The sequence below is a fragment of the Oryctolagus cuniculus genome, chromosome 4, assembly GCF_964237555.1.
Source record: "Oryctolagus cuniculus chromosome 4, mOryCun1.1, whole genome shotgun sequence".
NCBI lineage: Eukaryota > Metazoa > Chordata > Mammalia > Lagomorpha > Leporidae > Oryctolagus > Oryctolagus cuniculus.
This window is the reverse complement of record NC_091435.1, coordinates 100,249,812-100,275,734: the sequence shown is the minus strand read 5'-3', so window position 1 is coordinate 100,275,734 and position 25,923 is coordinate 100,249,812. Positions and strand designations below refer to the sequence as shown.

Genomic DNA, 25,923 nt, shown 5'->3' with positions numbered 1-25,923 from the left:
CTTCATGCCCTTCCACCCTGCTCTCAGCTTCCATACACACTGACCCTTGTGGATTCAGTTAATGGAATCCAGCCCTCTGGTTTCCAGTTAGATTTGGCTTGCCTGGTGCCAGATCAAAAGAAAGGAGAGTAGGTAAGGTGGTTTATTCCCCTGCCCGCTGCCTGTAGTTTCCTCTTTGTTGCCTGAGTCCCTCAGTCAAAAAAGCTGCTATCAGGCAGATGTCCTAGTCCATTTACTGTTGCTATCACGGAATCCTTGAGATCAGGTAATTTAGAAAGACAAACAATTTATTTGGCTCATGGTTCTGGAGGCTAGGACAGCTGCATCTGGTCAGCTTTCAGTGAGGGCCTCAGGCTGCTTAAGCACATGGCAGAAAGTGGAAGGACAAATGAGCATGTGACAGAGATAAAATTAAGAGAGGCAGCTTTTCTTTCTAACAACCCACTTTCAATGTAACTAATCCAGTCCTGCAGAGCAAGAAGTTCACCTCTTAAAGGCCCCACATCCACCCCCTTCCACTAAAGACAATAACATTTTCTTAGGGGCTTTGGAAGGGACGAATGTGGAGACCAAACCATATTCAAATCACAGCAGCAGGTGGTCACACATCTATCCTTTTCCAGATGCAGTACCTGCTCCCGACTGGCTGGATTGGATGAGATCGCCTGGGGAGCGGGAATAGATAGAAGAGAGGAGGACCTTCCCAGGGCACTCTAATATTCAGAGGCCAAAAACAGGGGGAGGGGTCTGCCCAGGGGGAGCCAGTGCAGCAGAAGAAAACCAGAAGCATGTGGTGTCTGTTGTCTGGGAGGAGGGTCTTGATTTTTTTGTTCCTCAGGAGTCTTGAAATTGCTTTGCCATTTGGTTTCTGACACTTTCAGATCTGCTGTGCATCTGTACTCTCATGGAGGTTGTGGTTGAGCTCTCCTCAGAGGCCCTCAGCAGCGCAGATCTACAGGGCAACAGGCATGGAAGGGGAAGAGATGCAGAGGAGCCACCAAAGAACACATGCTCTGGTGCACACGGTGACTTTTTAAAAAGATTTATTTATTTATTTATTTATTTGAAAGGCAGAAATACAGAGAGAGAAGGAGAGAGACAGAGACAGAGGAGAGAGATCGATCTTCCATCTGCTGGTTCACTCCCCCAATGGTCTCAACAGCCAGGGCTGAGCCGGGCCGAAGCCAGGAGCTTCTTCCAGGTCTCCCATGTGAGTGCAGGGGACCAAGGACTTGGGTCATCCTCCGTTGCTTTCCCAGGCGCATTAGCAGAGAGCTGGATTGGAAGAGGAGAAGCCTGGACACGAACTGGTGCCCATATGGGATGCCCCCACATGGCAAAGATTTAACCTTCTATGACACAGTGCTAGACCCAGCACACAATGATTTTAAAAACCTCTTTCAGGTACTGTGTTATGAATACAGCCAAGATATGAGCTATTTCATATTCACCATCAATGTTCAGTACCTAATCTAACACCTGGCACACAGTGATAGCTCAATATGCTTTTTTAAAATGAATAAATGCTTTTTTAAAAAATGACTTAACATGATATACTGTGCTTTGGGAGCAAGAAGGCCCCTTTAAAAACATGGTAGCTAATTCCTTGAATTGCCCTATTATACGTTGCTAATTATGCTTTTGCATACTATGTAATGCCTGGGTGTCAATGGTTTTTAAAAAAAAAAAAAAAACACAGAGAATTATATTGAGAAGATAACATAAACTCTGTAGAAACAAAGGCTGTAGATTCAGGTCATGTGGGCTCTGGACATTGGATAAATATATTAGTACTGTACTTCTGCAACAATCCTCTTTGTTTTAAAATGTGACACGGCTATTCATTAATATCTTGGTGTCATTCCCAGAAAGCATGCTTTGTGTAATTGGCAAGTTTTTGCGAAGGCTTTTTTGCCAAAGGTTTTCTATTTGCAACCTCCATGTTAGTGTGCCTGACTGATTTCCTCAACTCTCTTTATCCTAACCCTGCTTACTCAGTTTATGTGGGGGAAAAAATTCTCTCTTTTTGTGGAATTTTAAAAAACTGTGTGTGTGTGTGTGAGTGAACTGTACATTCAGTGCAACACTTTTGTTTTTCTAGAAAGTAGGAGGAGACAAAGAAACTGTTTCATTCAAGGAGCTGTGGTGTTCCAACACTGACCAATGACCAAGGATAAACATGGGTTTCAGGGTCTTAGCTTCAGAATCACAAAGATTTATGTGGAAGAATGCTTTTGAGTAGGACAACTAAATAAATCAACTGAAGGAAGTAAGGATCTTTGGCAGTTTTATTAGGCTCTAGGAGAGGGGAGAAGAGATTCCTAAACATTACACATAGACAAGAAATGTTGCATTAATCAGGACTCTTTTTTGGTCACAAAAAACTAACCCAAAACAGAAAAATCAAAAGGAGGAATTTGGGGCTCTTCTACAACTGGGCTTCAGGGACTCCTAGAAGGAGGAAATCTAATGCCATTAGCATTCCTGGTTCTGGCCTCTTTCTCACACTGCATGGTGAACAACAAATCAGTTTCCTCTGGGCTCATCCTTCCCAGCTTCATCATAGAGGGACAGTCAATGATGCTTTTGTTCCACTTTGAAGAATCCTGAAGAAGGACCCGGATGAGCCTCACTTGGGTCACTTGCTCAGCCCTGAGATCCGTGTTTGTCAGCCCCATGGGAAGCAAATGGTTGGAGTGAGGGCTGGAGCAGTTCTTCAGAAGAGGATAGGAAGTGCTAGATAGATAAAGTGAATGACGCCCACACTGCTCAAACTCTAAACTGGATGGAGCTCAGGTGAAATGGGTTGCAACCTTCCAGAGCTGCCCTCCGTTATAAGTGACCCTGGACCAGGATTGACCACAATTCTGAGTTGCTCACAAATGCTTTCCTTATCTACAATCCTCTCAAATGCATTGATATTGATATTTGGGGGAGTTCCGAGTGATAGAAAAAGAGATGACAAGAGAACATTTATGGAGGCATTGCTTTTTAGTGTTTGAGTTGTTAAGCTTTCCTTTTGCAAAACACCATGTGTATTTTTCAATGCCTTTCATCAAAATAAAGAAAGCAAATGCATTATCAAAAAAGCAGAAGGAAGCCTACAAAGAAGCTATCTACCTTGTAATAAAATGCTGCTATGCTACTGAGACCCTGACCTGAACATCAAAGGAGAGGTGGGGCTGGGGGTACTAGGTGGAACAAATATCTAAATACCTCCTAAGAGTGGGCACTTGGCATTGTAGTTAAGATGCCATTTAGGACTTCCACATCTCATACAGGACTGCTGGGGTTTGAGTTCCAGCTCCATTACTGATTCCAGATTCTTGCTAATGCATGCGCTGGGAGACAGCAATGATGACTCAAGTAATGGAGTTCCTATCACCCATGTGGGAGACCCAACACTGAGTTCCTGGTTCTTGGTTTCAGTGCAGCCCAACCCCAGACGCTATGGACATTTAAGGAGTGAGTCAGCACAAGGGAGACCTCTGTCTCTCTGCTTTTCAAGTAAGTAAAAAATAAATAAAGGTGGGCTGGTGCTGTGCTATAGTAGGCTTAGCTGTCATCTGTGGTGCCAGCATCCCATATGGGTACCAGTTCGTGACTTGGCTGCTCCTTTTCTGATCCAGCTCTCTGCTTGGCCTGGGAAAGCAGCAGAAGATGGCTCAAGTGCTTGGGCCCCTGATGCATGGGAGACCCTGGAAGAAACTCCTAGCTCCTGGTTTCCCTCTTGCCTAGCCCTGGCTGTTGTGGGCATTTGGGAGTGAACCAGCAGATGGAAGGCCTTTCTCTCTGTCTCTCCTTCTCTCTGTCTGCAACTCTACTTCTCAAATAAATAAATAAAAAAGAAACCTTTAAAAAGTAATAAGCAAGTAAATATCTCCTAAATCAAGATTCTAGGGAAATGTGAGTTTGATCAAAATAAATGGATATATTGCTTATACTTCCTCTTTGTGTATTATTTATTTAGAGTACTGAGCTAATGCAGAGCCCACACCAAATTCATTCACACAGGAAAAGTCCCAGGAGACTTTCTCTGCTCCTAAGATTATGATGTTATGATCAATGCTCTTGCTTGTCTTTGGGATTTTGTAGCAAAGGTCAACACTAATGTAGAAGGGGGATTCTAAGCTGCTGACCATATCTTTCTGGTGTGGGAGAGATGGATAGGAGAGGTGGGAAAATAGAGACTCCCTACACACATTGTAAACTGGGAGAGCAAACAAGAACGTATTGAAGGACACAAACAAGGGTTGGTGACATGAGTTTGGGAGGTGTGATGAGTTGAATTGTGGCCCCCGCACACACCCCAAGAAAGGTTTGTTGACATTCTGACCATTTCTACCTGTAAATGTAACCATATTTGGAAATATGGCTTTGCAGATATAGTCATGTTAAGATGAGCTCATTAGCTGGGACCTAATCCAAAATGACTAGTATCCTTATAAGAAGGGGGAATTTGGACACAGAGGTAGACTCTCACAAAAGAAAGACAATGCAGAGACACAGGGAGAAGACGTGACCTGAATGAGAACAGAAAGGAAGCAATGGTACTGGAGTTAATGTTATGAGCAGAGGAATACCTGGGGCTATCAGAAGCTGGAAGAGGCAAGCAAAGATCCTCTTCTAGTGGCTTCTGAGGGAATGTGGTCCTACAAGCACTTTGCTCTTGAACTTCTAATCTCCAGAACGATGAGCGTCAGAGTTACAGAGAGAGAGAGGAGAGGGAGAGAGAGAGAGAGAAAGAGAGAGAGAGAGAGAGAGAGAAATCTTCCATCCACTGGTTCACCTGCCAAATGGCTGCAGCAGCCAGGGCTGGGCCAGGCCAAAGCTGGGAGGAGCCAGGAGCTTCTTCTGGGACTGCACATGGGTGCTGGTGTCCAAGGACTTGGGGAATCCTTCCACTGCTTTCCCTGGAGCATTAGCAGGGAGTTGGATCAGAAGTGGAGCAGCCAAGACTCAAACCAGATGCAGTGATAGCAGGTGGTGGCTTAACCCACTGCACCACAGCTGATACCCCAGATTTCTGCTATTTTAAGCCTCAGATTTGTGCTACTTTATTGTGGCAGTCCTGGAAACTGATACAGGAGATGCAGTGGGAGTAAGGGAGAAAACAACAAATGAGAAGAAATCAAAAGTATTAATTGGGAAAATTCAATATGTATAATGTGATAGCATTTATTCTCTATGTAAAATTATAATGTATGTATGTATAAAGAAATTCTAATTTAAGAATGGAAATGAAGAAAAACAATATTTTTCTCACATTTGCAGCCAAGTAGAGATTAATTCAGTTGAGTGCAAAGGCATCTATTTTAAAATACAAACATTCCTTGAGAGTGTTGGTTGGAAATCTTTTGGGGGGGGGTGTTTGAAATCTTATACGCAATGTGCAGATCTATGATTAGCAAACCAAAACGCCTTTCTCCTAATATTCAGCAGATATCAGCATAGAGTGCCTCAGAATTTCTGCTGAGCAAGGAGGGATGGCCTGTAGTATCTCAGTATGATGAACTTATCACATGATTCCAGTATTTTCCATGACAATCCCCACTTTAAAAGCTTCACTACTAGGGCCAGCGATACTGCTCACTTGGCTAATCCTTTGCCTGCAGCACCAACACCCTGGGTTCTAGTCCCAGTTGGGGCGCAGGATTCTGTCCTGGTTGCTCCTCTTCCAGTCCAGCTGTCTGCTGTGGCCTGGGAAGGCGGTGGAGGATGGCCCAAGTGCTTGGGCCCTGCACCCCATGGGAGACCAGGAGAAACACCTGACTCCTGGTTTTGGATCAGCGCAGCGCGCCGGCTGTGGCAGCCGTTTTGGGGGGTGAACCAATGGAAGGAAGACCTTTCTCTCTGTTTCTCTCTCACTGTCTAACTCTGCCTGTCAAAAAACAAACAAACAAACAAAAAAACAACCTCTTCACTTACTAGCTTTGTTATAAACTGTACGCAACTTGCTAGGCCATGTTACTTGACTCTTGGTTGAAGGATATAAAGTTTGGAGAACTCTGAGTGGACTACAAACCTATCCAGAGTTCCTTAATAAGCATGCTTTAAATAATAAAGTAGCAGAAGGAGATTTTCTATGGTAGTAGTGGTGCCCGCAGTTAGGAGGGAGGTGGCTAAGAAACCAAGTGAGGAAAAAATTATTACACTAAGTCCCATCATTGTGAAAAATGCTTCTTGATACCAATTGCTATCATTCTGCTATTGCCTTTTCTGTTTACTTTCTAGGTGGTCACTGGCATCTGCATTATTAGTTAACAAACTGTTGCAAAAATGCAGCTACTGATATAACTGATTCTGAATCCCAATTATCTGGCCCAGGAGTGAATATTTTGTCAGTCTCGTGCTTGGGTAAGTTGTAGTGTCCTTTTTTTATTTTATTTATTTTTGTTTATTGAACAAATTACAATTTTCAAATCTTTTGACAAAAGAACATTCTTCCCTCCTCTCCTTAAACCAGAGATGGGAGTGGACACGTTGCAGCAATGGGTCACTGTCTGAAGACAAAATTTGAGATGGCCTGAGGCAAACAAAAAGATACGTCCCCCCCCCCCAAAAAAATCACTTGAATTTTGTATTCTACCTTAGTGCTGTATCTATTTTGGGGCCCGGAGTTGTGCTGCATTGGGTTAAACTGCCATCTGATGCCAGTGTCCCATATGAGCACCAGGTTGAGTCCTAGCTGCTGTACTTCTGATCTGGCTTCCTGCTATGGCCTGGGGAATGCAGCAGAAGATGGCTCAAGAGCTGGGATCCCTGTACCCATGTGGGAGACCTAGATGAAGCTCCTGGCTCCTAGCTTAGGACTGGCCCAGCCTCGGCCATTGCAACTATTTGGGGAGTGAACCAGCAGATGGAAGATTTTTTTCTCTCTCTCTCTCTGCCTCTCTCTTGCTGTAGTTCTACCTTTCAAATATAAATAATTCTTTTTTAAAAAAGATAGATTTGTTTATTTATTTGAAGGGCAGAGTTACAAAGAGTCAGAGACAGAGAGAGAGAGAGAGAGAGCGCGAGCTTTTCCATCCGCTGGTTCACTCCCCAGATGGTCACAACTGCCAGAGCTGGGCCACTCGAAGCCAGAAGCCAGGTGCTTCTTCCAGGTGTCCCAGGTAGGTGCAGGGGCTCAAAGACTTGGCCATCTTCTACTGCTTTCCCAGGCCATAGCAGGGAGCTGGATAGGAAGTAGAGTAGTTGGGACTCGAACTAGCACCCATATGGGATGCTGGCACTGCAGGCAGAGGCTTTACCCACTATGCCACAGCGCCGGCCCCAATAATTTTTTTTTAAAAAAGCACAGAATTTGTCTCAATATTAAATGATGTGTTCACTTACTTACCTGTTAGCTTACTTAATTCTCTTTCTCCACATGCCTCTTCTGACCTTTGAGACAAAAGAGAATCTCCAAAACACACTCTGTGTAGGATATGGCTTAGAGCACTCCTCTGCTTGTCCACCTTCTTTGTTGTACCCCAGGAGGATACATACTCCAAGTTGGGGACATGGAGCCAGCATTAGACATAGGAGATAACCTCCAGGAGTAACTTAAGAAGCATAGGATTTGGGAGTGGTAAGTCAAGACAAACACCTTCCAGTGCCCTACCACTGATGTCCAGTTCTCTTAAAAACCTCAGGAGGAATTCTCAGAAGTGCCATAAGTTCCAAGTATGTGAGCTCAAAGCGGCAGCTGTATGATTTTCTAGCCTAAACAAACTGCATGAGAAGGGCTGGTCTGCAGAAGAACAGTGAAGGAAGCTGCTTTGGGTTGGGTATGGCTTGAGACAGTAATTGATGTCCATGTTCAAAAATTGCATAACTCAGAGTTTGGACTTTAAAAGAGTGAAATCATTTTGTTGTTGGACATGTTGAGTTTCAGTTCATGTCCAGTGGTGATCCACAAATGCAAAAGTTTAGCAAGTCAAGCCTGCATGATACATGTTTGAGAGCTATTTTCCTAAAAGTGACAGAGCTGAAGAAGTGGATGAGATCAACACTGGAAAGAGAAGAGGGGTAGAAGCTATGAATAGTTATTCTCAGGCTGTGAGAGGAGAAACAGGAGACTAAGGAGGGATCACAGATGTGAGAGGAAAACCAGGACACAAAAGCCAACAGCAGGGATCAAGCCAAGAGATAACTGATTTGGTTGACTCTGGAAACAGATGGATAGATGAAAATACATAAGAATGGTGTTAAAGCTGTTGAAGTTCAAAGCAGAAGAAATTGATTATAAATAAGTGAAAAACTAACTCATCTTAGAAAGTGGAAAAGAAATTAAAGAGAGTAGAAAAGGAAAACAATAGGTAGTAAATAAGGCTGAACAATGGATTGCTCATCCGAGTGGGAATTCATGTGATATTCTATAGTAGTATAAGGGAAAGTATTAAAGTTTCTTATGTTTATATCAATGCTTTACAGTTGGTTTAGTCAGGCCTTAACTTAAGTTGAAAGTGACAGAAACCCCAATTCAGATTAAAGAAAAAAATGTACAGGCTTATATAACGGAAAAGTCTGAAGAATATAATGATCTAGGCATGGCTAAATCCAGAGCCTCAAACAATGTGATTAAAATCTTTCTTTCCATTGTTTGCCTGTGCTTTTCTAATCACACTCCAAACTGGTAGCTCCATGAATATAGTGAACTTGCTTTGGCAAATGCATTCCAAAAAGGGCACTATTTTCCCAATTTTTCTAGCCCAAACCCCAGTATAGACCTTGATTGGTCAAGCCTGGGTAATGTGGACACCACTGGAGCTAAGAGCATGGAATAGTTTGCTTTGCTGCATTTGGTCACATGCTCTCCCCTGAAGCCATGAATCACATGGACCCAAAGTGGGGAAAAGGTGATTTTTCAAAGGAATGCTGATGAGGAAAAACAACCAGGTTCACTATAGTTTGAAAACAAGGTGGATCCGTATCTCATAACAGATTAGATCTTGCTCTCATGACAAACAACCCAGTAATCTTAAAGAGTTGAAACAACAAATTTTGTATTTATTCTGTTAGTACATGTCCCTTGTAGGTCAGTTGTAGGAGTGGGGGCTACTGTTCTCATTAAGAGAACATGGCTGGTCACAGAGGAAAAATGGAAAAGAACATGGCATAGAAAGGTTTCTGTCTGAAAATGAGACTTTTCATGATTAGTTACATTTTATTGGCCAAAGTGTGACAGTAAGACCCTGTGACGTACCTGGAGGAAATGGAACTCAAAGTTTTCTAACTTAGCAGAAAGAATATGGCAGTGAAACCAAGACATGAGAGGTTCTGAAATGATTGGGATGTCTGGGAGCATGGCAGGAAGGAAGCCATATAGAAAAGTAGAGGGGCTGCATGAGAGTCTCACAGGCATGGAAAGCCATGGCATGGTGGCAAAAACAATCTAAATGAAAGATCCTGGTGAACAAGACCCCAGTGGAAGGAACAGACCATCAAGGAGGGAGGTGCCTTTCTCCTAAGGGAGGAAGGAACCTCCACTGTGATACGGCCTTGACTAAACAAGTTCAGAGTCAGTGAACTCAAGGGGCTTCCACAGCCTAGACAGCTCATGGCAAGAGCCTCGGGTGACTGCTGACACCATAAATAAGAGTGTCAATTGTTAAATCAACAATGGCAGTCACTGAGTACAGGCTCCCCACGTAGGATCTCTGTCCTTAATGTGTTTTACTATGAAACTTAAAACAACACTACTAGTCGAACAATACCCTATACCTTGTGCGGTTGTGTGTGGGCAGCCTGTTGAAATCCTTGCTCAGTATATACTAAGTTGATCTTTTGTATATGAAGGTGATTGAAAATGAAACTCCATGAAGGGCAGGATGGGAGAGGGAGTGGGAGAGGGGAGGGCCATGGGAGGGAGGGAGGTCTGGGGGGGAAGCCACAACAATACAAAAGTTGCACTTTGTAAATTCACAGTTATTAAATAATAAAAAGAATTTTTAAAAAAGTAGAGGGGCTGTGGGGAAAGGAAGAGATTAAGGGACTGGAGAACACAGGGAAAACGAAACTTCAGTGTGATAGCGGGGGAGGGAGGGCTATATTATATCTGATTTCACAGCCAGGCACAAAACAATTTACTGCAATGTGGTGGGTAGACTTAATTGTAACTGGACCAATCTACTTGGGTGAGCAGTTTCCAGGGAGAGAGACCCAGGTGCTGGTAATGGGAGAATGTCCAGTCAAGCAGACTGAATGCTACAGTTAGGAAATAGGTGGACCTATAAAAGTTAGAGTCCAGGTGAACGATCAGCCTCAGGGTGAAGGTGGCTACTGGCGAATCCAGATAACATTAGTATTCAGAGAGCTGAAATGATACAAGGAAACAGGTCTCAGGCATAGGTACCAGAAAAGTTTGCCACAGATAAAGCCCTAGCCTTGAACTGAAGTCCTGAAAGAGAGAGTCAGGATGGATCTGTGGGGCCCAGGTGGATAGGACATTGTCACAGAGACTAAAGGAACAAGATGCAAACTATGTGACTCCTTGGTAAATTCTTGACATCAAGTCAAAATCCAGTTTCTAGACTTGAATGAGTTAAGAGTTCAACTGCAAGTTTGCTTTTGAGCACCCTGAGTGGAGAAGCAGAACTGCTCAAAGAATTTTGATCATGAAAAGCTGGGGCTGATCAGTGAATCAGGATTAAATAGATCCAGCTTTCAAGGAGACAAGTGAAAGTGAGGGAATTAGGCTGGTTCTAACAAGAATTGTGTGGTCGGACTGTTGGACAGTTCACATGTGGCCCTGCTGAAACTGATGGCAGCAGATAGAGTATAGTGATGGATGCTGATGTGCTCAAGGAAATTGGAGAGTATCCCAAAGTACCCTGGGTGATAACAGTAAAGATGGAGCAAGGGAAGTATAAATGAATGGAATGGGTTTCCTTCCCCCAAAAGACACAGTGCTGAAAGGATTGTGTGTTGGGGGAGGGACAGTAGGGCTGTAATAAAGCAGTGGAAGATGGCCCAAGCCCTTGGGCCCCTGAAGCCATGTGGGAGACCTGGAAGAATCTCCTGGCTCTTGGCTTTGGATCTGCACAGCTCTGGCCACTGTGGCAACTTGGGGAGCAAACCAGTGGATGGAAGACCTTTCTCTCTCTCTCTCTCTGCCTCTGCCTCTCTATAATTCTGCCTTTCAAATAAATAAATAAATCTTAAAAAAGAAATAAAAATACAACAATATCTCATTGTCCCATGAGCAACAGAAAACATGATGAGAAGTGGAGGTGACAGGGGTGTGAGTGGAAAGCCAAATTTTAACCATAGAGAAACATGAACTATGTTTAAGAGTAACAGTGTGTTCAAGGTTATAAGGGAGCTTGTTGATCCCAGGATGGCAGTTCCTAAGACAAAAAAGGCGACACCAGTTAAAGGCCAGAATGGTGGAGTCAAGTTATGAAGGAGGGACTAACAGGGAGACATGCGGTTATATTACTATAGAGATAGATTTACTCCACTATCCTCTTTCATCTATTTTCATGGGCATACTTGCTGCCTTTATACTTTAGTGGGTTGTTTTAAAAAATTATTTTATTTTATTTGAAATGCAAAGTCAGAGAGAGAGAGAGAGAGAGAGAGAGAGAGAGAGAGAATCTTCCATCTGCTGGTTCACTCCCCAAATAGCTGCAACAGCCAGGGCTGGGTCAGGCTGAAGCCAGAAGCCAGGAGCGTCCTCTGATTCTCCCATATGGATATATGGATACCAGGGCCTGAGGACTTGGGCCATCCTCTGCCGCTTTTCCAGACACAATAGTAGGGAGTTGGATCGGAAGTGGAGCAGCTGGGACTCCAACTAGTACCCATATGGGATGTCAGCATTGCAGGTGGTGGTTTAACCCACTGAACTACCATGACAGCCCCTATAGTTTTAAAGCCAAAAAATATTAGTAGTGTTTTCCTATTCATGTGTTAATCTAGGCAAAACTATAAAGTAGATGAAGTGGATGAGTAGATTAGGACTCCATCTATGGTAGACAAAGTAATGGTACTTCCCAAAGATGTTGACCTAATCCCTGGATAGTCTCAGTGTATTATCTTCAACAGAAAAAGGGAATTTGAAGATTAAAATCGGGGACCCTGGGGCTGGCATTGTGGCGTAGTGGGCTAAAGCCCCTGCCTGTGGTACCAGCATACCACATGGGCACCAGCAAGTCCCAGCTGCTCCTCTTCTGATCCAGCTCTCTGCTATGGCCTGGGGAAGCAGTGGAAAATGGCCCAAGTGCTTGGGCCCTGTGCACGCATATGGGAGACCTGGAGGAAGCTCCTGCCTCCTGGCTTCAGATCGGGCCAGCTCCGGTCACTGTGGTCATTTCGGGAGTGAACCAGGAGATGGAAGACCTATCTCTGTGTTTCTCCCTCTCTCTGTCTGTAACTCTACCTCCCAAAATAAATAAATAAAATATTTTAAACAACAGCAAAAAAATTAAGGACTTTGAGATTGGGAGATTATCTTGGTGAGCACAACATAATCACCAGGTTCCTTGTGAGTGGAGGTAGGAGAATGAGAGTCAGATGAGGTGACAGAAGCAAATGACAGATGATTGGGACCACAGACCAAGGAATGAAAGGAGCCTTTAGAAACTGGAATAGGCAAGGAATGGATTCTTCCCTTGAATTTGAACCTCAGGAAGGCACAGTCCTGTTGACACCTTGATTTTATCCCTCTGGGACCCAATTTTGGACTTCTGACCTTCAGAAGCACTAGAGAATGAATCTGTGTGCTTACAAACCATTACGTTCACAGTACTTTGCCATAGCAGCAACAGGAAACTAACACATCATCTAAAGAGATGATTAAGGCAACACCAATTCTGACTCCCCAAGGTTAGGTCAAGACAGGAAAGTGAGGGCTGAAGTTTCGCTACAAAATAAGGAGAGGTTGTCATTTGTTATGCATCAAAACTTAACACAAGTAGCAGTTAAGTTCTCTTTTAGAGTAAACATAATTGCCCTATACTTGTACACAAATTCCACCATGTTTCCAAGGTATGTTTATCAGTCTACAAAGGGAATTAGAAACTTCTTTTTGGAAAGAGTCAAGGAAAGAGAATTATAAATGACAAAAGAGAGGGAGGAATAAAAGAAAATAATTACTGCAGCTTGTATTTTTTTTTTTAAAGATTCCCTCTTTTATTTGAGAGGTAGAGTTACAGATAGAGAGAGAGAGACAGAAAGAAATGTCTTCCATGCTCTGGTTCACTCCCTAAATGGCCACAACAGCTGGAGCTGGGCCAAAGCCAGAGACAGGAGCTTCTTTCGGGTCTCCCATGTGGGTGCAGGGGCCCGAGCACTTGGGTCATCTTCCCCTATTTTCCCAGGCCATAACCAGGGAGGTGGATCAGAAGAGGAGCAGCTGGGACATGAACTGGTGCCCATATGGGATGCTGGCACCGCAGGAGGAGGCCTAGCCCACCGTGCCACAGCGCCAGCCCCTGCAGTTTGTATTTTCTAAACACATGTGTGTTTAAAATAAATATTGCATTTTAGCTATTCTACATATTTATTTTGGTCATGTATTCTGTATTTCATGAGAAAATGAATTCCTAGGAGGATCAGCAACTTTTGAGGATCATTCTCATAAACTTCAACAAAGAACTTTGTAAAGTTTATTGAAACTTCGATGGTATGCCACGAATTGTGATCCAGCAGTACCCTCCTCTAGTATTCAGTCTGTTTATTTTTCACAAAAATAATTAAATTTTTTTGTTTTTAACAAAAGATAACTGTTAACAATTAATTTCTGGGGCCAGCATTGTGGCATAGCTGGTAAAGCCACCACCTGCAGTGCCAGCATCCCAAGTGGGCAACAGTTCGAGTTTTGGCTGTTCCACTTCTGATCCAGCTCTCTGCTATGGCCTGGGAAAGCAGTAGAAGATGGCCCAAGTTGTTGGGCCCCTGCACCCACGTGGGAGACCCAGAAGAAGCTCCTGGCTCCTGGCTTCAGATCGGTGCAGCTCCAGCTATTGCAGCCTGTGGATGGAAGACCTGTCTCTTTCTCTCTGCCTCTGCCTTTTACAATAATTAATTAATTAATTAATTAAGAAAAAAGAGTTAATTTCTGGGGCCAGTGCTGTGGTGTAGTGGGTAAAGCTGCTGCCTTCAGCTCTGCCATCCCTTACTTTTGGCCAGTTACCATGCCATAAAAGGGAATATATTGAATTACACCATACATGCAATGGGTATATTTGTATTAACATATTAACATGAGAAAAAGACAAGAAAAGAGGCTCATGAACATTCAAAGAAAGCAATAAAGATGATTAGGTAAGTCCTATCATAAACAGTGCCATGCTGAGAAAATACAAATGAAAAAGGTTATTGAGGCCAGCTTTGTAGCTAGAGGATTAAGTCTGCAATTTTGGAATCCTGGCTGCTCTACTTTTGATACAGCTCCCTGTTAATGACCTGGGAAAGCAGCAGAAGATGGCCCAAGTTGTTGGGCCCCTGCACCCACGTGGGAGACCTGGACAGAGCTTCTGGCTTAGGCCTGGTCCAGCTCCAGCCATTGGGGCCATCTGGGGCATAAACCACCAGATGGAAGATGTCTCTCTGTCTCTGCCTCTCTTTCTAACTCTGATTTTCAAATAAATAAATAAATCTTAAAAAAAAAAAAAAGACTATCAAGATGCATGAAAAGAGAAACACCAAATCAAAAAAATGATGAAAAGACACACAAGAGATCAGTACCTGCCTATCTGCTGGACACAGAGGAACATTCCTAAGCTAAAGTATTTTCCAATATGATCAAACAAAAACAAAAAGAGAGGGACTGGTGCCATGGCTCGCTTGGTTAATCCTCCGCCTGTGGCACTGGCATCCCATATGGGCACCGGGTTCTAGTCCCGGTTGCTCCTCTTCCAGTCCAGCTCTCTGCTATGGCCCGGGAAAGCAGTGGAGGATGGCCCAAGTGTTTGGGCCCTGCACCCGCATGGGAGACCAGGAAGAAGCACCTGGTTCCTGGCTTTGGATTGGCGTAGCTCCAGCCATTGCGGCCATTTAGGGGGTGAACCAACAGATGGAAGACCTTTCTCTCTGTCTCTCTCTCTCACTGTCTGTGACTACCTCTCAAATAAATAAATAAAAAATCTTAAAAAAAAAAAAATGAAACGAGAAAGCGGAAGATGGAAAGTCCCTCTGCCTAAAGTTTATGCCCAGGAAAGAAGTATTCAGTTATTGAAACAAGAAAAACAAAAAAGAAGGCATGGGAGAAGGTGCTTTGTTGGAGATGGCTTTCAAGAGAATCACCTATCTATGAAAGATTCATTAGCCCAATGGGCTGACGTTTCAAGAAGGCCCACATAATACATCAAGAACCAAAAGCCACCTTCTGTCTGCCCCTACTTGGTGTAAAAAAGAATTCATCATCCCAATTATGTACAGCTTTGGGAGTAATTACCAAAGACACTATTGTTGAACTGAATGTGAGTGAGTTGGACCTTGTGCCACAAGAAAGCAAAGTTACATGTTGGAAATATACCCAGATTTCCAGGCCTGTTTTCTTTATTTATTAAAGGGAATTAGGCAGCAGATGTAGTTTTTAATTTTAATTTATTTGAAAGGCAGAGGGAGGGAGAGAGACAGATACCGACACAGGTCTCCTATATGCAGGTTTATTCCCCAAATGCCCACAACAGCCAGAGCTAGGCTAAGTCAAACCCAGGGGTCCAGGTACTTAAGGCATCACTTGTTGCCTCTCAAGGTGCACATTAGCAGGAATCTGGATTGGAAATGGAGCCAGGAGTCAAACCCAGGCACTTAGATACGGGATGTCAGCATCCGAATCAGTCTTAACTGCTATGCCCAACACCCGCCTTCAGGCTTGCTTTATAACAGTCAGCTCTTGTAATAAATAACCCACTCTCTCAGGAACTACATTAATTCCTTCATGAAGGTGGAACTTCCATGATCTAATTACACTAATTACCTAATTCCACTTCTCAATACCATTGCATTGGAAATGAAGTGTCAACACGAGCTTTGGTGTGGACAAACCACATCCAAACCATAGCATGGGCCACACAGTCTTATTTGCACCTATTCAGTTCTGCAGGTGCAGCTCAAAAATATCCACAGACAACAGAAACAAAAGAATGCCACGTGTTCTGGTAAAACTTTACTTACAAAAACAAGGTGGCTAGTCCACACACAAGCCTTGGTTTGCTGGCCATTTAAAAACAATTAGATAAACATGCACATCATGTTGTGAAAATCTGTCTAAATTGTATTGTAGGGGTTGGTGCTGTGGTGCAGTGGATAAAGCCTGCAGTGCTGGGGGCATTCCATATGGGTTCAGGTTCAAGTCCCAGCTGCTCCACTTCCAATCCAGCTTTCTGCTATAGCGTGGGAAAGCAGTAGAAGATGGCCCAAATCCTTGGGTCCCTGCACCTGAGTGGGAGACCTGGAAGAAGCTCCTGGCTCCTGGCTTCAGATCAGCGCAGCTCCGACCATTGTGGCCATCTGAGGAGTGAACCAGTGGATGGAAGACCTCTCTCTCTCTCTTTCTCTCTCTCTCTGCCTCTCTATAACTCTGCCTTTCAAATAAATAAATAAATCTTTAAAATAAATAAATTATATTGTGAAAAATGCCTATTTCAGAACAGAACATGTATTTATATGGTGTGTTGTTCCTTTATTAAAGGGGTTATTTATCAAATTATATAAACAAAACTATATTCATATACTTTTATTATATAATTATATGTAACTATATGTCAACATATCTACATCTTTTTTAAAAAGATTATTTATTTATTAGAAGGGCAGAGTTACAGAGACAAAGACAGAGAGACAGAGAGAGGTCTTCCATCTGTTGGTTCATTCCCCAAATGGCTGCAACAGCTGAAGCTGGGCCCATCTAGTCAGGAGCCAGGAGCTTCTTCCAGGTCTCCCACGTGGGTGTAGGATCTGAAACACTTGGGCCATCTTCTGCTGTTGGATCAGAAGTAGAGTAGCCAGGACTCAAACTGGCGGCACAGGCATAGCCTATAGCTGCTATGCTACACACCACAGCACCAGCCCTTGTCTATATCTTTATATAGATAAATAGTATAAGCAACGAAAAAATCCTAATGTAATTTGCACCAAGATATTAACCTGTATTACTAAAATAAGGTTGTAAAATTATTTCCTTAATGTAAAATGTTAAATGTTTTCTGAGAAGCCATCATGTTTAAAACAAATTTATGACACAAAGTGAAACGTGTACAAATAACTGTCAACTAGGTGCAACCACTTTCATGTTTCTTTTCCATCCTTAACTGCACTTGATGCTTGTAAAAGTATACGTGTATATTTTCCTGGCTTTCTTTGCTTTATTCCTATCATATACTCAGGATCAGTGATTTATAATAAACCACAGTTCAATAAATATTACTCGGAAGTTGTGATTATATTCATGGCATTGATGATGTGAAGTAGAGCAACTTTAGGTAAAGTTTTTTTCTTTAATGAGTCTTCTTTGGGGAGAGCCAGTGGTTGGGATCACAAATGTTACTTCGAGTGTTACATAAGAACCTTTGGGATAGAATATCATGTTGAATGCTTTAGAATCTCTTTGTTCACATGTTGCTGGAGACAGACACCAAGAAGATTCCAGGAACATTCCTATCCCTGTGTTTCTTCCCAATGCCCAGTTGGCATGGTGGGATGACTGATGCTTTTAATAGCTGTCAAAAGATATGGAATGATTACCAGTTCTGCTTGTAAGTTATTCTGCTTGCTTTTGTCATTCAAAGTGTACAGTCCCCAAAATGTACTCCTGGAGCTGGTGTACTGCTGAGGGTGCACACAGCATAATTAGAGGCTTTTGAATCCCTGTGTGAGTTTCTCAAAGTCTGACAGCTGATAACCAATGTGGGCAGCGTAAGGTGTAGGCTGCATGAGGAGTGGGAGGGGTAGGTGGAGAGGCTGCACTCAGAATCAACTCATAGTATTAATTAGGCACAATAGGCTAATTATGGCCTGACTCAAATTCTTCAATGATTGGGGTTTTCCCTTCGGATTATGGGCATTTGGGGACAGTTTTTATTAGAAATCATACAAAATGGTAAACTACATACAGATTTTCTTCCAGCCAGTTTAGTAGAGTAATCAGTTAAATCATCTACAAAAACTGATGGGTTTAGTGATTAATAATTAATCCCTAGGTTTATCATTTTTTCTAAAAAATACTTTAATATTTCCTACTTCCTCATCCCCTGCCAAACAAAGAGAACAAAGGAAACATCTTTTCCCTACCTTACAACAAAATGAAACACTCTACACCAGTTTCCTGGTTTAGACATAGTGTGTGTACTACAATTAAAGCCCACATCTTAGGTGCACCAAATACCTTTTCTTTTATTTGTAATTATCTTAATCATGGACCAGGGTAAAGATAACAAGATTTGACATGGAAAAATTGTGCCATCACCACTCATACCATCTAAAGCTTTAGTAGAAGCCTAAGCCCAAGTGAATATTTAGGATCCGCTCTCCAAGGAGCAAGTAGAATGTGTTAGCAGCCATTATCACCTTAATGGGGCAACTGTTAATAACTGTTGATAGAAACCATGACTCATTTCTGCTCAGATCCCCAGTGTGTGGCCTGGAGCAGGAGTTTAGTAGTTGCTTGATTAAAAGCTCAGCCTGGGGTCAGCACTGTGCTGTAGCACGTAAAACTGCTGCCTGTGACGCCAACATCCCATATGGGTACCGGTTAGTATCCTGGCTGCTCCAGTTCCGATTCAGCTCACTGCTAATGGCCTGGGAAGAACAGCAGAAGACGGCCCAAGTGCTTGGGCCTCTGCCACCCACATGGCAGACCTGGATGAAGCTCCTGGCTCTTGGCTTTAGCCTGGCCCAGCCCTGGCTATTGTGGCTAGGTGGCCATGCGGGCAGTGAACCAGCAGATGTAAGATTTCTCTCTCTCTAGCTCTGGCTTTCAAAAATATAAGTACATCTTTAACTAAATAAAGAAAAAAAAAACACCTCAGTTTGTAGGGTCATCAGTTGGCTCAGTAAGTTAAGACACTCCATGTTGCAATGTCTTGTTTGAGTTCTTGATTCCAGCTTCCTGCTAATGTACACCTGGAGAGACAGCAGGTGATAGCTCAGATACTTGGGTCCTTGCCACCTATGTGGGAGACCCAGACTGAGTTTTTGGCTCATGGCTTCAGCTTCTTTCTTAGCTGTTGCAAGCATTTGGGGAGAGAACCAGCAGATGAGAGATCTCTACATATTTAAGATTTATTTACTTATTTGAAAGTCATAGTTACAGAGAGGGAGAGGCAGAGGCAGAGAGAGATATTCCATCCCAAACGGCCAGAACAGCCAGGGCTGAGCTTTTAAATTTTTTGTATTTATTTTTCTTTATTTGAGAGTCAGACAAAGACATAAGTAGAGATCTCGTGGCCAGTGCTATGGTTCAGTGGGTAAAGCTGCCGTCTGCAGTGCCAGCATCCCATATAAGTTCTGGTTTGAGATTTGGCTGCTCCATTTCCAATCGAGCCCCCTGCTAAAGTGCCCTGGGAAAGCGGCAAAATATGACACAAGTGCTTGGGCCCCTGCACCCATGTAGGAGACCTGGAAGAAGCTCCTGGCTCCTTGTTTTGGTCTGGCCCAGCCCCAGCCATTATGGCCATTAGGGGAGTGAACCAGCAGATGGAAGATCTCTGTCTCCTCTGTGTGTGTGTGTATGTGTAACTCTGACTTTCAAATAAAAAAAATATATTTTAAGGGGCTGGCGCTGTGGCACAGTGGGTTAACGCCCTGGCCTGAAGTGCCGGCATCCCATATGGGCGCTGGTTCTAGTCCCAGCTGCTCCACTTCCAATCCAGTTCTCTGCAATGGCCTGGGAAAACAGTAGAAGATGGCCCAACTCTTTGGGCCCCTGCACCCGCATGGGAGACCTGGAAGTCGCTCCTGGCTCCTGGCTTCGGATTGGTGTAGCTCTGGCCGTTGCAGCCAATTAGGAAGTGAACCAACAGATGGAAGACCTTTCTCTCCCTCTGCCTCTCCACTCTCTGTGTAACTCTGACTTTCAAATAAATAAATAAATCTTTATAAAATATTTTTAAAAGTGGAATTATATGCTGATGTTAAAAATGAATAAAGCAGAATTATACATAATCTCCAAGATAATATGGGTAATAAGTCAAATACAAAATGTAAGGTACAAAACAATGTGTGTGGCATATAACCACTTATGTAAACAAATTAGGAAATGGGGGCTGGAAAGAATATAAACACACTTTTACTTGAAAAGATGCTCTGAAAGGTTACATAAGAAACTGATAACAGTGCTTCAGTCTGGAAAGAGGAATTGAGGAGTTGTGAGGTCTGAAGAGGAGGGAAGCAGGTTTGCCTCTCACTTCTTTGTATTGTTTCCGTTTCTAGCCATGTATACACTATCTACTAAAATTTTTTGAAGATTTATTTATTGAAAGGCAGAGAGAGAAATCTACCATCCGTTATTTCATTCCCCAAATGGCCACAACTGCCATGTCTGGGTCAGGCCAAAGCCAGGGGCCAGAAATTCCCAGATGGGTGGCAGGGCCCAAGTACTTGGGTCAATTTCTGCTGTCTTTCTTTGTGCAGTGGCAGGAAGCTGGATCAAAAGCTGAGCAGCTGGGAATGGAACTGGCAGTCTGATATGGGATACTGGTGTCATAAGCAGCAGCTTAACCCACAGTGGCACAACATTGACTCCCTAAAATTTTTTTAATAATGTTCAAAGGTGGTATTTCAAGGGTAGGTATTTGGCCTACTGGTTAAGATGCTGGTTAGGGTACCCATATTCCATGTCAGAGTACCAGGGTTCAGTACCTGCTCTGGCTCCCAATCCCAGTTTCTTGCTAATGTGGATCCTGGAAGGCATCAGGAGATGGCCACGTAGTTTAGACCTGGATTATATTCCCAGCTCCCAGCTTTGGCCCTGGCTCAGCCTTGGTCTTTGCTGGCATTTGGGGAGTGACTCAGCAGATGGAGTTCTCTCTGTCTCTTTCTAAAAAATAAAATTTTAAAAGTATTATTGCAAAATTAGTTTCCACACAGAATGCTTCTTAGTTTACTAGCACAGTGTGAATTACCATCAGTATCAGAAGAAATTGGGGGAGGGGAGGGTATAGCTACAGGATTATTTATCTCTGAAGTTGATAATAGGGCAGCTGGGACCATGAGGAGGAGGGAGACTTACATTGTTTTGTAGATTTTTATTTATATATAATTGCATATGTGTATATAAATATAAAACATAAATACAGGACACATTATGTATAGTTAAATGGGCAGTGTGACAGAGAGTGTGTGTGTGCAAGAGATGGAGATGAGGAGAGAGAGAGAAAGATCTTCCATCCTCTGGCTCACTTCCCAAATGGCCACAACAGCAGGGTTGGACCAGGCTGAAGCTAGGAGTTAGGAACTGCATTCAGGCCTCCCACATGGGTGGTGGGGTCTCAGGTATTCAAGCCATGATTTGCTGCTCCCGGGTGCATTAGCAGGGAACTGGATCAGCATGGAGTAGCTGGGACTCCAACTGGCACCCATATGGGATGTGGGCATCCCAAGTGGCTGCTTAATCCCCTGTACCACAATGACAGCACCTGTTACATTTTTTGGAACTTCAGTAAACAGGACATGATACTTACAATGGTTCCTTAACATGTGCATATCCATACAAAACAGTATTCATTGAAATTTTTGATAATTACTAATTTCATATATTTTCCAGCATGAAATAAATAATTCTAAATGTACATGAATTTTTGGGTCATTTCTTCTTTACAGATGGATGGTAATCCTGTGCATTTGTTTCCTAGCTTACGTGAATAACATATGAAATATTTAAGCTCTGAATTCAATAAAATCTGAGATGGAGGACAAGATCAGTAATATTTTGTAATAACTGCTGGAAATCCACAGTCTGAGTGCAGATGCAGCTGGTGTGAGACTACAGCCATCACAGGTGTCCTGGCGCAGCCCTACAATTACAGAGGAGCAGCGACCCCGTGAGGCAAAGCCAAGTGGTGCACCTGGGCGCCTAGGATATTCTTCTGGCAAGGATATTACTACTAAGGACTTTTGAAAGGTTGCTTGTTTTTACAGATCTAGACTCAGATCAATCACTGAACGCCCATTTTTGGCTAGTTAAATATATTTTCATGTTACTTCAATGTTTTGTCTGGGGGGTTGGCATATCTAATATGATAGTTCGAGGAGAAAAATGGCAAGCATTGACATTTGAGAACTGAAGTAACAGACAGTAACTTTGAGTTGTTGCTGTTGGTTTTGTTTTTTTTTAATCTGATTAGTTATTGGTAATATTAACAAATAGGTTGAGCAAAGACTTTAGATAAAATGTGTTAGGTTATAGAGGAGAAATATTAATGAAAAAAAAAAAAACAAAAAACTCAACCCTCAAATATTTTACATTCCATAGATTTTGTTGGATTAACATTTTATTTTAATGCACTTTCTACTAGTTTTGCTAATAATTAAGAATTAAGAGGCAGGTGCTGTGGCATAGTGGGTTAAGCTACCACCTTCAGCACCGGCATGCCACATAGGTGCTGGTTCAAGTCCCAGCTGCTCCATTTCTGATCCAGCTCTCTGCTAACGCACCTGGGAAAGCAGCAGAAGATGGCCCAAGTGCCTGGGCTCCTGCACCCATACGAGAGAACCAGACACAGTTCCTGGCTCCTGGCTTCGGCCTGGCCCAGCTCTGGCCATTGCATCCATTTGGGGAGTGAACCTGTGGATGGAAGATATCTCTCTCTCTCTCTCTCTCTCTGTAACTCTGCTTTTCAAATAAAATAAATAAAACTTAAAAAAAAAAGAACTAAAAAAAAGAGGATTGAAGAAAACAAACTACCATACTCTAAGTCTTCTCTTAAAGGAGATAATGACACTATTACTCAGGTGGTGTACTTCCCCAATAGTGTTCCCTAGGATGCTGGACAGGTTTTTTTGTTTGTTTGTTTTTTACCAATAACCCTTTCTTTCAGCAATGAAACATTTTGGGGTAATAATCTCAGTGCTCTATTAAAATCTTTTTTTTTTTTTTTTTTTTTTTTACAGGCAGAGTGGACAGTGAGAGAGAGAGAGAGAGAAAGATCTTCCTTTTCCGTTGGTTCACCCCACAATGGCCGCTCCGGCTGGCATGCTGCAGCCAGCGCACCACACTAATCCGAAGCCAGGAGCCAGGTACTTATCCTGGTCTTCCATGCGGGTGCAGGGCCCAAGCACTTGGGCCATCCTCTACTGCACTCCCTGGCCACAGCAGAGAGCTGGCCTGGAAGAGGGGCAACCAGGACAGAATCCGGCGCCCCAACCGGGATTAGAACATGGGGCGCCTGCACCGCAGGCAGAGGATTAGCCTAGTGAGCCGCGGCACCGGCCTATTAAATTTTTGTTGATTAAAATTTTTCAAGGCTTAAGTGTGGGCTTTTATCTATGTTGACATATAATTAATCCCGAGATAGCAGATGTATTGCAGTGAAACTCTTTTTCTCTGAAGTTCATTTCAATGATTTATTATTAAATAAAGCAATGATTCCATTGATACAAGAGATTAAGATGATCAAAAATTATGGATAAATGAACAAATGAACGATTTGTTTTCCAATGCCCCCCTCTTTTTTTTTAAGATTTATTTATTTGAAATTTAGAGTTACACAGAGAGAGAAGGAGAGGCAGAGCAAGAGAGGTCTTCTATCCACTGGTTCACTCCCCAATTGGCTACAGTGGTCGGAGCTGCGCTGATCGGAAGCCAGGAGCCAGGAGCTTCTCCCTAGTCTCCCCGCTGAGTGCAGGGGCACAAGGAATTGGGCCATCTTCCACTGTTTTTCCAGGCCATAGCAGAGAGCTGAATTGGAAATGGAGCAGCCAGGACTCAAACCGGTGCCCATCTGGGATGCTGGCACTGCAGGCGGTGGCTTTACCTGCTACACCACAGTGCTGGCCCCTCCAATACCCTTTCAAATGATCAAATGGAGCAAAAACTTTAAACAAAAACACCTCAGTATGATTTTCCAGTATTCTCTTAAACTGCCATTTTCTGTGCTCTTATGGCGCAAATGCCATAAATGAATGAAGCTTGGTTGTGTCCCAAATAAAACTTAGTTTAGGTCACAGAAATGTCAATTTCATCAAATGTTCACATGCCACAAAATAGTCTTAAAAATACTTTTTAAAAACCCATTAAAAAAATGGAATATGCATTCTTAGCTTGAAGGCTGCACAAAAATAGATGGCAGGTAGGATTTGGTCGTAGGGCCATAGCTTGCTGACCTCAGCATTACCTCACCGGGTTGATGGGAGTTTCCTGTTTGATCAGATACACTTGCGATTCTACTGTCAAGTGAACTGGAAAGAGTTTTCTCACAGGCCTTGCTTGGCACCCAACACTTTGTACCACCCCGCAGGCCTGGAGAGGAGGGAGTTCTATTCCATGTTCCTATGGCTAGGGGCAGCCCTTACATGCTTAGACTGTAGACTTAAGAAGGGCTGTCACAGGCACAGGCAGCGACGTGAAGGGTTTGAGCCTCTTTATAGATGAAGCTGCTTGCAGCCTGTGAAGAGGCAGTGACAAGTGGTTGCAGTAATCGAGGGGAGAACGACAGTGGGCTGGCCTGGCTGGTGGAAATCATCTACTAAGCAGAGCAGACAGACTGGAGATGTATTTAGGCTTAGATGCTTGCCTGAATGAGCATCGATTAGCTCGTTCAATACCTGTCTCACCAGATAAAAGAAACGGATGACCTATCTAAATGTAGTTGGTACAATGCATCACGTCTTAGCCATGAATAAGCATTTTAAAAAATTGCAGGATCCTTCCCCTGGTGGGAGTTCTGGCGTGCAGAGGCCAGCTGTTTCGGCCTTTGCTGACGCCAGGCAAGGACACGTCCCTGCCTCTCGCTGGACACCTGGGAAAGGCATTGGCCCGTTACCTCCCCGCTGAGTCAAGTGTTTCCTGGTTCAGAGAGGAAGTGGCGTCATTCATGCCTCACTCCTGGCTTCCGGCTTTGATTTTGTAACCTCTGGCCTTTTTTGATCATTGGAATTGTATATCTAAGTCGGCTTGTGACCTGGCGAGGTGGTCACGGGGCTCTCCTGTCTGCCCGCCTGTTGACTGCTTGCTTTATCAATATTGGGGTTCCCAGTTGTGAGGCAGTGGCCGAGGGTGGCATCTGTGGGGAGAACCTGCCAGAGGCCTGCACGCAGGCCCGAGTCTGCCGGTGAACCGCTCTCCCTGCTGAGAAGCCAAACGCCGCTCCTCTGTGTGACTGGCGGCTGAGCCCTCAACTTGCCCTTGACCTCCACGAAGAACTGCGCGCCGTGAGGCTCCCTCCTTGCCGAAGTTCGGATATGAGTTCGTTTTCCTTTGCCAAGGGACCTGCTGGTGATTGGGAAATGCCTGTGTCTGGGGTTAACAATGGTTTCTAAGTGAATAAACGGGCCATTTAATTCTGTAACAAAAAATTAAAAAAAAAAAATTGCAGGAGCCTATTAATTTGTTTGATTCACTGGTTGACCCTACACAAAGTGGAGTACAATTTTATTCAACAAATGTTGGTTGAAAATGCTTTTTTTATGGAAAATCTTTAAAAATCCGTAAATTCACTGCAGTGCAAGGTCAGGAATTACTGCTCGTTGACACTTTATCCTATTTCCATACTTTATCCCATTTCCAGCCTCTTTCCTGAGCCCCTTCCCGCCCCAGGTTCCCACCGCGCCTCGGCGCCTGGTCACACCCCTGGGCCCGCCCCCCGACGCCTGGCTCTCCCGCTCCCTCCGCCCACCCTGCAAGCTCCGCCCCCTGGAGTCCCGCAACCCAACTCCTGCCCTCCTTCCGTCGCTTTCCGCCCAACCCCGCCCCCATGGCCACCTTCGATTGGCTAAACTGGCGGAGCCGCGGCGGGGATGCAGCGAAGCCGCATTATGATTGGCTGAAAGGTA

General features: G+C 43.7%; 1 pseudogene; it reads left to right on the top strand.

Annotated features, from left to right (window-relative positions):
- The window catches only part of LOC100346731 (ribosome biogenesis protein NSA2 homolog), a 90,061-nt pseudogene extending 64,152 nt beyond the window's left edge, over nucleotides 1-25,909 (top strand).
- Nucleotides 25,910-25,923: the final 14 nt, after the last annotated feature.